The 11629-nt window shown below is 40.7% G+C and overlaps 1 long non-coding RNA gene across 2 annotated transcripts; it reads left to right on the top strand.

Annotated features, from left to right (window-relative positions):
- The first annotated feature begins 6923 nt into the window (after window positions 1-6923).
- On the top strand, window positions 6924-11063 carry LOC110225918. Of its 2 annotated transcripts, XR_002330090.1 has the most exons (3): window positions 6931-9085; window positions 9278-10469; window positions 10549-11063. It is a non-coding gene; the product is annotated as an uncharacterized LOC110225918 (long non-coding RNA). The 2 variants fall into 2 exon arrangements; XR_002330089.1 differs by having other exon boundaries at window positions 6924-10469.
- Window positions 11064-11629: the final 566 nt, after the last annotated feature.

Below are 11629 nucleotides of genomic sequence, written 5' to 3'. Positions count from 1 at the left end.
CTACTTGGCCAAGCGTCCCGATTGGCTCGGACTGTGCAGGATGGTTCGGAGTGATACGGGCGCCATGACGACAATTGAGTGAGACTGGAAATATGGCCGTAGCTTCCGAGCTGACATTACTATGGCGAGGGCTAGCTTTTCAGTTTGCGGGTAGCATGTTTCCGCGTCGGTGAAAGTTTGCGAAACATAAAATATCGGCTTCTGCTCCCCTCTGTCTTCCTTGACTATGACTCCACTTATAGCCGTATCAGAGACTGCGATGTACAGGAATAATGGCTCGCCCGGGACTGGTTTCGCTAACACCGGTGGATTAGCCAAATACTTCTTCAGTTCCTGGAAAGCTTCTTCGCAGCGATCGGTCCATTCGAATTTCTTGTTCCCGCGCAGAGTATCGTAGAAAGCAAGGCACTTGTCAGTGGACCGCGAGATGAATCGGTTCAAGGCTGCGACTCTCCTGGTGAGACGTTGGACTTCGCGCTTGTTCTGTGGTGAGGGCATGTTTAGTAGAGCATCGATTTGCTTTGGGTTTGCCTCGATGCCTCGGTGAGTTACGAGATATCCCAAGAATTCTCCAGACTTTACCGCGAAACGACATTTTGCCGGGTTAAGCTTCATGTTGTGCTTGTTGAGCTGGCGAAAACAGTCGCGTAGATGGGCTATGTGATCGCTTTCTTCAAGTGATTTGACTAACATGTCGTCGATATAAACTTCCATCGTCTTCCCGAGCTGTTCGGAGAACATCCTGTTGACGAGCCGTTGATACGTTGCGCCAGCGTTCTTGAGTCCGAAGGGCATGACTTTGTAACAGTAGATACCTCGGTCTGTGATGAATGCTGTCTTCTCGCGATCGTCGGGGTGCATGAGAATCTGATTGTATCCTGCGAAAGCGTCCATGAATGATAGCAACTTATTTCCCGCGGTTGCTTCCACTAAACGATCGATATGTGGGAGCGGAAAACTGTCTTTAGGGCAAGCTTTGTTCAGATCGGTGAAATTGAGGCAGACTCTCCACTTGCCGTTCTTCTTTTTAACCACGACTGGGTTTGCTAACCAGTCCGGATATCTTGCTTCAGAGATCGAGCCGATCTTCAGGAGCTTTTCTACTTCGGCGTTCACTGCATCTGCGCGATCCCGACCCAATTTTCTTCGCTTCTGCTTGATGGGCTTGAAAGATGGGTCAACATTCAGCTCGTGGCAGATTACGTCGATGCTCACCCCAGGTAGATCTTCAGCCGACCAGGCGAAGGTGTCGATGTTCTCTTTGAGGAATGAGACGAGCTCGGTCTTGATTTCTTCGGTTAAGTTGCTGCCAATTTCCACGCATCGTTCAGGCCGTTCGTCGTCGAGGCTAATGGAGATTACGGGATCCGAGGTAGGCTTCTTCTCCTCATGCGCCTCCTCGATCTGTAATTGCTATAACTGTTTAGATATAGCCTTCTCTTCACTCCGGCCAAGTTTTGATTTCTTGTGATCAGTTTCAGCCTTCGCTTCAGTGACAAGGTTTCGGAGTTTGTGTGCTGCCATGAAACACATGCGAGAATTTTTCTGACTGCCCCAGATCGTTTTCACGCCATTGGGGGTCGGGAATTTGACACACAGATGATATGTTGATGCGACAGCTCGCATTAGATTTAACCACGGAGTTCCCATTATGACGTTGTAGATGGTAGGTCGATCGGTGACTGAGAAGTTGACTATCTTTGTTACTCCGCCGGCTCGGACTGGTAGTTGGATGGTTCCAAGCGTCATCAAAGTTTCCCCTGAAAATCCGAGGACAGGCCTCGGGGTCGGAATTACCTGTGACATGTCGATGTTCATTTGTCGCAGCGTTTCGCGAAAGATTACGTCGATGGTGCTGCCGGTGTCAATTAATACTCGGTAAATATCATGGTCTCCTATCGCTAATGTGACGACGATTGGATCGTTATGCGGCATGTCGAGCCCGTTTGTCTCGCTTTCTTCGAACGTGATCACGTCGTTAGGTCGATCGAAGCGTCTCGTCCAGTTGCTAGGCGTCTCGGCTCGGCGTTGATAAGCTTTGATTGCCGCTACGGTGTCAGGACAGTATGGCGATCCACCCATTATGGTAAGAACTTTCTGCCGCGTGCCATCTCGGTCTTCGTCTTCCGACCCCTGGGCTCTTTTCTGAGACTCCTGGTTCCTTGGTTCGGGGTCTCTTCTTGGGTTGGTCTGCTCGGGCTCTGGTTCTGGCTCGAGGTCCTTAAGAGTAACGTTTGTCCCGAGCTCTCCAGCTAGGAATTTGGTTGCTAACTTGGCTCTGAGGCTTCGGCATCTCGAGGTATGATGGCCGAAAATTTTGTGGTGTTCGCAATATTCTTGATCATTGCTCGGTGGCTGATCCCTTGTCCAAGTAAAGGATTCTCTTCCTCGTCCACGGCCCCGGCCTCTGCCGCGGCCACGGCCTCGGGGCGTGTCAATCTGATAGCTATGGTATCCTGAGAAATTACGCCCTTCGTGGTGCGTATACGTACCGCTCTCACGTGTCTTTTTCTGGACCGGAGGCGTCGCTTTGGCTTTCTCGGTTTTCTCGGCTCGGGGCGCCTGTTTCGTTGGCTCGTGCCTCTTTGATAGCAGCGCCATCTCTTCTTCATGGGCGACGAAATCCGAGGCTCGGTGCAGCGCATCGCGAATTGTTGTCGGTTTAGACAGATTCAACTCTTTCCTGAACTCTGACTTGTACCAGAGAGCTTTCTTTAAAGCCGAAAGAGCGGCTACATCTGTAATTCCTTCTACCTTGGCTAGCGTCGATTTGAAGGTTTTGAGGAAATCTCTTAACGGCTCGGTGGGCTGTTGAGACAGGGACCACAGATCCGCGTCGGAGGTTCCGGGGTCGATGAGCACGGAGTATTGTTTGAGGAACAGTGTCGACAGTTCGTCGAAACTGTCAATCGAGTTTCGTTCCAATCTTGAAAACCACTCTAATGCGGGTCCTTTGAGGTGTTCCACGAACAGTAGGCACAGACCTGCGTCCTTTTCCCCGGGTTTGAACCTGGCTCGGGCCACAGATATCACGAACAATTTAATGTGGCACTTTGGATCGGTTGATCCGTTGTACGGGTCGATTTTAAACTTTCCCAGATTGGACATCGTCGTTTCGGAAATTCTTTCGGTGAAAGGAGTATTCCGAGATTCTTCTAAAATTCGGTCGATGTTTGGTGCGGAGGATGAAACGCTATGTATCTGGGTTTTGACGAGCTTCATATCAGCTTCCGCCTTGGCTAGGGAGGCTCGGATCTTGCTTAGCTCGTCTTCTCTTTCAGATTCTTCGGCCCACCTTATGTTTTCCTCAGTTTCTTCATCGTCAGTGAGATCTGTTCGCTCGGCGGAGTTAGCTCCGGCTCGGGTACGCTCATCTTGCAGATCGTCTGGCTCGTCCGTTAAATCCACTGCGTCTGGCTCGGTGGGGTCATCTTGGTTCTCGCGTCTGGCAGGGTCGGCTCGGGTTGCGACTCTTGTGTTGCCGGTTGGTGTCGCGAACGTGAGTCTTGTTGGGTTGATGCCAGGTAAATCCCTCCGAGCTCGTGGCGGCCGAGTCTGGAAACGCGTTGTTTTTGGTTGCCCACGTGTTGCGATTTCGTCGACTCGCTGCGCCAAGGTTTTGTTAGCTTTCTCTTGGTCGTCAGCTTTCTTCTGGAATTTAACCATCAGGTCTTTCAGTTCGGCTAGAGTCGCTATGATCGTCGGATCGGCTTGAGGATTCTGAGGGTTCAGAGGGTTCGGGATCCCTCCTCCAGCTGGTGGTGTCTGACGACCGTCTTCGTTCATCGTCCTTTTCGGTAATCGAGTTCTGCGTCTTAGGGTAAGAGAATTCTAAAGTATCCCCACAGACGGCGCCAAACTGTGGAAGTCGAAACTAACACAAACGAGATTTGTCTAGGGTTTTAATTTAGGGATACGATTTGCGAGAGTTCTCAAAGAACGACAGAATCAATTGATACCAAAGATGGTGTTCTTGATATTATTAAGAAAAATGATGACTTTGATCGTACACGAGTTTGATCGTAAAAGAAAAAGATGTTTGTGCTGCGAGAGCTTTGCGTAGTGTAAATTCTAGAGCGATCTTGCCTGCCCTTTCGTCTGAGCCTTGAATCTCTTTATATAGGGATGATAAACCGCCTCTCCAGCGATATTCTCGGAAGATTTCCATTTATCTTGAAGTCGGCCAGAATATCGTAGATTAGGATAATTTCCTTATTCTTCGAAGTTTTTGGAAGACTTCCTGATTTGAGTTGATCCTTCGCGATTCTTCTTTATCATTTCCGAGTTTATCGGAAATGATCCTTCTTTTTCGGAAATGATAACTTGCTTGGAAATGATACCTTTGAAGGAGAATATTTACTAAGTCTTTGCTTCGGGTGATGACGAATACTTCGCCCTGGAGAACTTATGCAATCGGCTCGGGTGCACAGGAAGGCTCGGCTCAGGTACCCGATGCGACTGGTTCGGGTAACCCGAAGTGATGGCCTCGGGTACACGGAAGGAAGTGGCTCGGGTATCCTGGCGTGAACCGGCTCGGGCGGTTGAAGAGCTGGCTCGGGTTGCGAGTTCACCTGTGGACCCCGAGGTGACCGGCATGTTGCCCCGAGGCGGATGTCTTGTTGCCCCGAGGTGAATGGCTTGTTTTACCGAGGTGATTAACACATTTCCCCGAGGTATTTTCAGAAGTTCCCTGAGGTGTCCAAAATCCGGTTCGGTGCTAAGGGATGGGATCCGACCCCAACAATGATGTGGTTGATTCCAAACCCAAGATATCTTCTCATATGTGTCTGTGGATGATAAAGCATATAGATGAACGGTGGCTGTATGTGAAAAGGGTATTTTAGTTTCTTTATCCTTCCGTTGGTTAGCATGTATTTGTAATCTTCCCTACCAGCAGTGCCATAGAAAGTAGTATATTAAAATTGAGTTGCAACTAGCAATGAGATTATTGTCCTAAATTCAAAATCCGAGTTGATTTGATATTTGTTTGATTTCTTCTTCCATGTGATCGAACATGGCTTCAAGGTCTTGAAAATATTAAATGGTCAAATCTCTTTGGGGTAATGTGGTATGTATGGTTGTACGAATCTATCTTGTAATGGATATGAACAAATGGATGGCTAAAAGAATTGGAGTCAATTTATTTAAATGGATATGAACTAATGGATAGATATAAACAAACATATGGCTAAAAGAGTACCGGTCACTTTCTTCTCTTCTCCGAACTCATAGACTAAGAATGGTAGTGGGAACCTACTCCCATTGTAAGTTCCATAATAATTGACATTTATATGCTTCTTAATACTTAAAGAATGACGAAATGGTATATAATAATAGGACATACAGAAGAGAATAAATGGTCAAAAACAATGAACGATGTACATTGAATTGGCGATTATTTTTCATGTATAAACTTGTGTCCATACGTTTGAATTGGATTGGTAAGCTTTAAATGGGCATATGATAAGATTGGTCAGTTCCATATGGATACGTTATGTATACCCATATGGGTGCGTTATGTATTATTTCTTTTAACTATTCTTTCGTTCATATCCATTATCTAATATGTTCACAATAATTGTGTTTTTTGACATGTAAAAACTCAAAAGTTTCTAATTTATTTAGAAAGGTTGTTCTTGATTCTTGGAAAAACAAGAGAAGCAATGTCTATTATAAATTGGGTAATTGTATGTGTTTGGTGAAGACCATATGTATTGTCGGCTAATTGAAAATCATCAAGACTTGTTGCAGGCTTGGGACACCATCACAACCAGCAACACCATAATGGATTTAAGGTTCTCTAAACTCTTCCAGATCATCCATTTGGATTCGGCCATAAACACTTGTCCATTTTACCATAAGCACTAGTTCATCGTAGTACTTACGAAAGTTAATAACACCGAGATAGTCAACATACTTGCCATTATCCATATATACAATCTTTGATGGATACCTTACTTGTCATGTTCTTCTCTTTCTTCAAGCTTTGTATAGAAATGCTTGAGTATATTAATTTTAACCATGTGTTCAGTGTTGGATGGTCAGATAAACTAAACAACATGTATAATAGTAAAATATGAACAACAGACACTTGATCAGAGTTTGGCAGATGTATAATCCACCGAGAAATTTTATTCTTATTCATCTATGTGGTCAGAATTTAGCGGATATGCTTGGATGATCGGTAGTTAGAAATATTGTTGTAGTATGTTTGTTCAAGTATATATAGACATCCATTTAATAACAAACAAATGTTCAATAAAAAATGGATAATATATATGTAATATAATTTTTCATCTAAAATATAGCAAAATAGATCTTAAAATGTATGAAAACTTAAATCTTAATCTATTGTATAAAAAAATAGACGAAATATATGATATTAAGTAATTAAAATGATAATAAAGATAGAATGAGATAAAGAAAAAGAGAGAGGGAAAGAGAAGTGACATGGAAGGAGAAAAAAAAGAACAAAAATTATCCTAAATATATATATTTGTATGTCAACGTAGTAGCATGTAATTTTCAGAATTTCTGTGAATTTTAACCATTAGATCTCAAATATCTGTTAAGATCTAACGGTCAACATAGCTAAACTATTAGTTAGACTCAACTCAATTCCTTAGCAAAATCGATGTAGTTCAGGGGTATAATAGTATTGAATTTTGTTCAACAGTAGAAAAACTTATAAAAACACAGAAAGTGTGTCTTTTGCAAACAAAGTGGTAGAAAGTGTCCCATAGTATAACTCTCCCTTGTTTTAACTCTTTTTCTTTTTTACATCCCGAAATTAATTACGCATGATATGAGTGGACATGATTATAGAAAAATATGGAAGGGATAAATTGTGGAATTTTCTTTTAATTAGAATTTTTTTATTGGAGGAAAACTTTCTACTAATAATTTGAAAAAGAACAATTACTCTAAAGTTTTATTGGAGGATAACTACTCTAATCTATTCGGATCTTTAGATTTTGGAATTGCAATTTATTCATTTCTTTTACCTAGAAAGTGCAAATGTGTGTGCTCGACAATGACAAAATCTCTTTATTTGATTTTGGCAAGGTTTGATGATCGATCTTTATAGAATTGTTTCGGATTAACATATAATATACATGACTGATTAAAATAATAGAAAGATACGATTATAAATTGTGGAATTAATCTTGATGGAGCCGGTGACATCTCTGGGAGACATCAGGACTTTCGCCAGAGAATTGGTGGTGGAAACATGACAACAATGGTGGAAGCAGAGGAGGGATTGAATCAAGGAGTTTGTGATGGAATGGACTGGGAGTGAGATTAAGAAACATAGACCTAACAACAACAACGAATGGATCAACAATGGTGATGGATCATTGACTCTTGGTTTCATAGAGACGATGATGCTTTATCATTTTAGTTTGTAATTTCTACCCAAACGATTTCTTAAAAATCTTTAGAATTAAGGAAAGATTTGAAATAAAAAAGAACGCTCTGGAGTTCGCCCTAAAGAATTATCTCCCATGCACAAAAACCAAAGGTTTCATAAGCCTTGGACGAGATGAGTTTCTTCCATTGGCGTTACTACGCTAGCAGCCTACTTTTCTGATCACCGTTACTTCTAGAGTGAGATCTCTTGGGTGAGCCTCCTCTTCCGGCGAAGTAACTGTTTTTCGGGCGAGCTTACTCCCTGAAATGACTACTTTTCTTTTGTCGTTTTTAAGCCATTCTCGTCCTTAGCCGAAGCCTCCGGTCACTTTCATCGAACTGAGGTTGAGCCTAACTCAATGACTCTCTTGGCGTTGTGCAGCTTTTGTTGTCACATCCGACCCGCGTGTCTCTCGTTGAGGTTTGCTTCTGAATCCTTGCTCTTATACCCTCCATTCACTAAGCTTAGTTGGTCTTATAAAACAGAGTCAGAGAAAGGCTTAACTAGCTATGTTCGATGGAAGGTTGAGCCTTGTAATCATATCCCTTTCATTTGGAATTCAGTCATTGAATTTGGCGTTATCTTAGATGGAGATTTGATTCTCTCGAATCACTTTAATGATGATTCTGGTTTACCTTGTATCGAGGTCCTTGTTAGACATGTTCTAACTTTGTGTGTTGGTAAGGGCTTTGCCCATATCATTAGCATTATCGTCTATGTTGTTGTAGATGGGAAGTGGGAAGTGCATCCTTTGTTTAAGACTGAGGATCCTCATCTTGGCACCCTTTGTCATTTTTTCTACCCAAAATTTCCTCTTGATTGGAGTGGTTTGGATGATCAAGCCTTGCTGGTTTTGCAAGGATCTTCCTCTCGGCTGATAGTTTCCTCTACCCTTGTTGCAGAACTTGTAACCTTTTGGGTTGCGATGGATGCAGTTTCTCATGAAGCTTTTGGGATGGTCTCTTTTTAATCTTTTTTGGTTTCGTTTGTTGAATGTATGTTCAATAGATCCCTAGGTTACCTCCTTCATTAAGTGGGTTTGTAACCCCTCCTCTTTTGTGTGAGGATAAGACTTACGCTTAATGAAGTTTAGTTTATAAAAAAAAAAAACAGATTTGGAAATCTTTTACATTCCGTAAACATAACTAATTTATCTTTCTAATTCAATTCAATTAGATTCTAACCCCCCTCCCCCCAAATATTTTTTACCTAGAAAGTGAAAATAAATATTTTAGAAAAAAAATCATCCGACCATTAAGCAAGATTTGAACGACGCAAACCAATCTTAGTCGACAATCTTTTTTTCACCTTAGCGTTATTTGATCACTGAGGTGTTCAGAACTTCTTTTACTTTATTTTGGATCTAGACCGTTGTTAATGATGTCAGCAACCGTTGGAGAAAGAGATCACAACCGTAGGATGGATTACTTATATAATCTGAACCGTTAATTTTGGTTTTTTTTTTTTTTTTGACACGGTTATAATCAGCAGACCCAAAAAAGTGGGTTTGCATAAGTAAACCGGTCGGCTTTGGTTCGATTTTGAATAAAAATCCCTAGTCTCTCTCAATTGGCGAGCTTCAGTACTTTCTTCTTCTACTTGTTGAGTGTTGAAATGCGATTTTAGCACCGGAAAAGCAAAACCCTGAAGGATTTCACCGACAATGGAACAACGGTAAGTTTCTTTGTTTCGTTTATGTTTAGAGCATTTGAAATCCGATATATAGCACTCTAATTCTTTTATTTGGTGGTCAAAAAAGTTGGAGAAATCGAGGTTTTATGAATAAGGATAGGATGAATCTGTTGCCCGAAGCTTTTCTAAACCCTAATTATTAATCTTGTCTTCCTTTGGTTTTGTTGGTGAAAGTTTGAGAATTATGCGTAAAGACAGGATCAGTGAGTTGCCTGATGCTTTGCTTCTGAAGATACTGTCTTTTCTTCCAACAAACATTGTCGTAGCCACGAGTGTTTTGTCTAAACAATGGCGGTCTCTTTGGAAGTTGGTCCCAAATCTCGAGTTCGATTCTGAGGATTACGAAAGTGAACACTATACATTTTCCAATTCTCACCAAATCCAACAAACACAATTCCAATTTCAATTCAATATTCAAACGGAGAAGATCCAATGTTCTTAAAACAAGGAATCTCCAGATTCATCTTGTAAGAACCTCTTAGGGATCTTCACAAATTAGAGAGAAATCTAACAAACTTCACAATTTTTCATGATTGAATCTAAACTTCTTCGCTTTCTTCTTTAAACGCATCTTCTTCTCTTTCTTTTATCGTGGCCGTTCATTCTATCTTCATCTTCCACCGTCCACGTGTCTTATTAATAATATCCTTCATATTCCCTTACTATTAAAAGGAAGTACAAATTGAAAAATAGTCTAATTTGGCCTCAATTTCAATTTCGATTTTGGATTTTGTAGAGTATTTAGCAAAATTGATAAGGGTAAAATAGTCTAAAATTTTCATTAATAAAACTTTAGGGTCCGCGTGTTTATTAAACGGGTTTAAATGAATCAAATATATCCAAATCCTTAAACGAATCACTAATCGGGTTTTAACATCTTCACAAAACAGAGATGCAATCCTAACCATTCAACATATTTGGTATCTAATTTAAGGCATATTCGATCGCAGTATAAAATATATTCTCCAAATCTCGATTAGTTACTAAATAATTTTCCAAAAAAATATTATCTAATCTAATCCTAACCATAAACTACTACTCAATATCTTAATTTCCCCTAAATTCGTGAATCATTAATTTTGATATCAATCAAGAAGATATTCAAGTTAATATATCCTATATTTTTTGCTTCGGCTCCATGATTTTCGAAAATTTATGAGCCAAAAACCCTATCATTCTACTTCATTATAAATATCAAACGTCTCTATCATTTCTTACTATCCAGCAATTCATAGCAAACGACTAATACCTCTTTTTTTTCTGAGCCAAAAACCACCGCGGGTTGAAGCCTATCTGCAACAAATCTGGATCGTCACCCTGCAAAGTTCACTTCTGATCTGCATCTCAAATCAGGATTCACCAACAGGTAACACTTTCAAATGTCTTATGGGGGCTTTCTTGATACTAATAAGATGTTTAGGGTTATTTTCATAATATTGTAATAGTTTGAAGGTTGTTTTGAAAAGTCACCTGCGGGACATGAAGGATGAGAGCGTGCGTAGTGAGACGCGATGGCGTGTGGATCCCAATTGAGCTTGCCACAACTAACGACAAATGAATCTCGAAAGACGTAAGCCAATCTGAATTGAAGCTATAAATGCCAAAGATGAACTGCGTCAAGACACGTGCGTAGCACCGTGACCACCGCCGCGAATGCACCGTCCATGTAAAGACACGCCGGTCCGGTGGTTTGGGCGATAGAGAGCGCGTAAAAGAAGAGCAGATCCACCGCTAAAGCCATCCCTAGAGCTAGAAGCAACGCGCGGTTCCATCTTTGCACACGCTTGTAATTATAGCATTACCTTTATACTCAGAAATCGGGTTGAAACTAGATTGGGGACGGATCCTTCCTAGATCGAAACTAAGGAAGAACCGGCGGTAGATTTTCTTTTACTTTCTTTACTTTGTATTTATAATGTAATTTTATTAGTTTATAATATACAAAGAATTCTTTCCAACTTACAACATATTTTCTTAATTATTTTTATTAACTTACAGTAAATAACACTGTTTGTTAGGTTAAACAAAAAATATATATAGAATTTTTCACACTATTACAAAAATTAGAATACCAAGAAATACAGCTTTACTTTTTCACATTTCTTTAATACTTTATCTATATAAAATTTTGGTACAAAACCCACAAATAATACACATAGTTAACCCAATAAATATACCTTCTCCTAACTAAAAATTTAACAACCACCAAAAAACATATATTAACTCTTTTTAAAAATTATAAATTATACATTATAAAATATATAATATGAAAACCAAACAATACCGATACCCGCGGTACGCCGCGGGTTGAATCCTAGTACTGTATCAAATTGGCCTCTTATTAAACTGGTCTGATTAATTGAAATTGGATATGGTTTGATAGCAAACAAAACCAATCGGTTCAGCCCAAACCATCATAACCCTAGTTTTTTCAATATATCTCGTTTGCGTTTGTTATACGATAGCACTGGGAACTTGGGAAGGCACAATTCTGAAAATTTTTACCATCAAAACAATTATAGTCTC

This window comes from Arabidopsis lyrata (genome assembly GCF_000004255.2).
Source record: "Arabidopsis lyrata subsp. lyrata unplaced genomic scaffold ARALYscaffold_8, whole genome shotgun sequence".
NCBI lineage: Eukaryota > Viridiplantae > Streptophyta > Magnoliopsida > Brassicales > Brassicaceae > Arabidopsis > Arabidopsis lyrata.
This window is presented reverse-complemented; position numbering and strand designations above follow the sequence as displayed.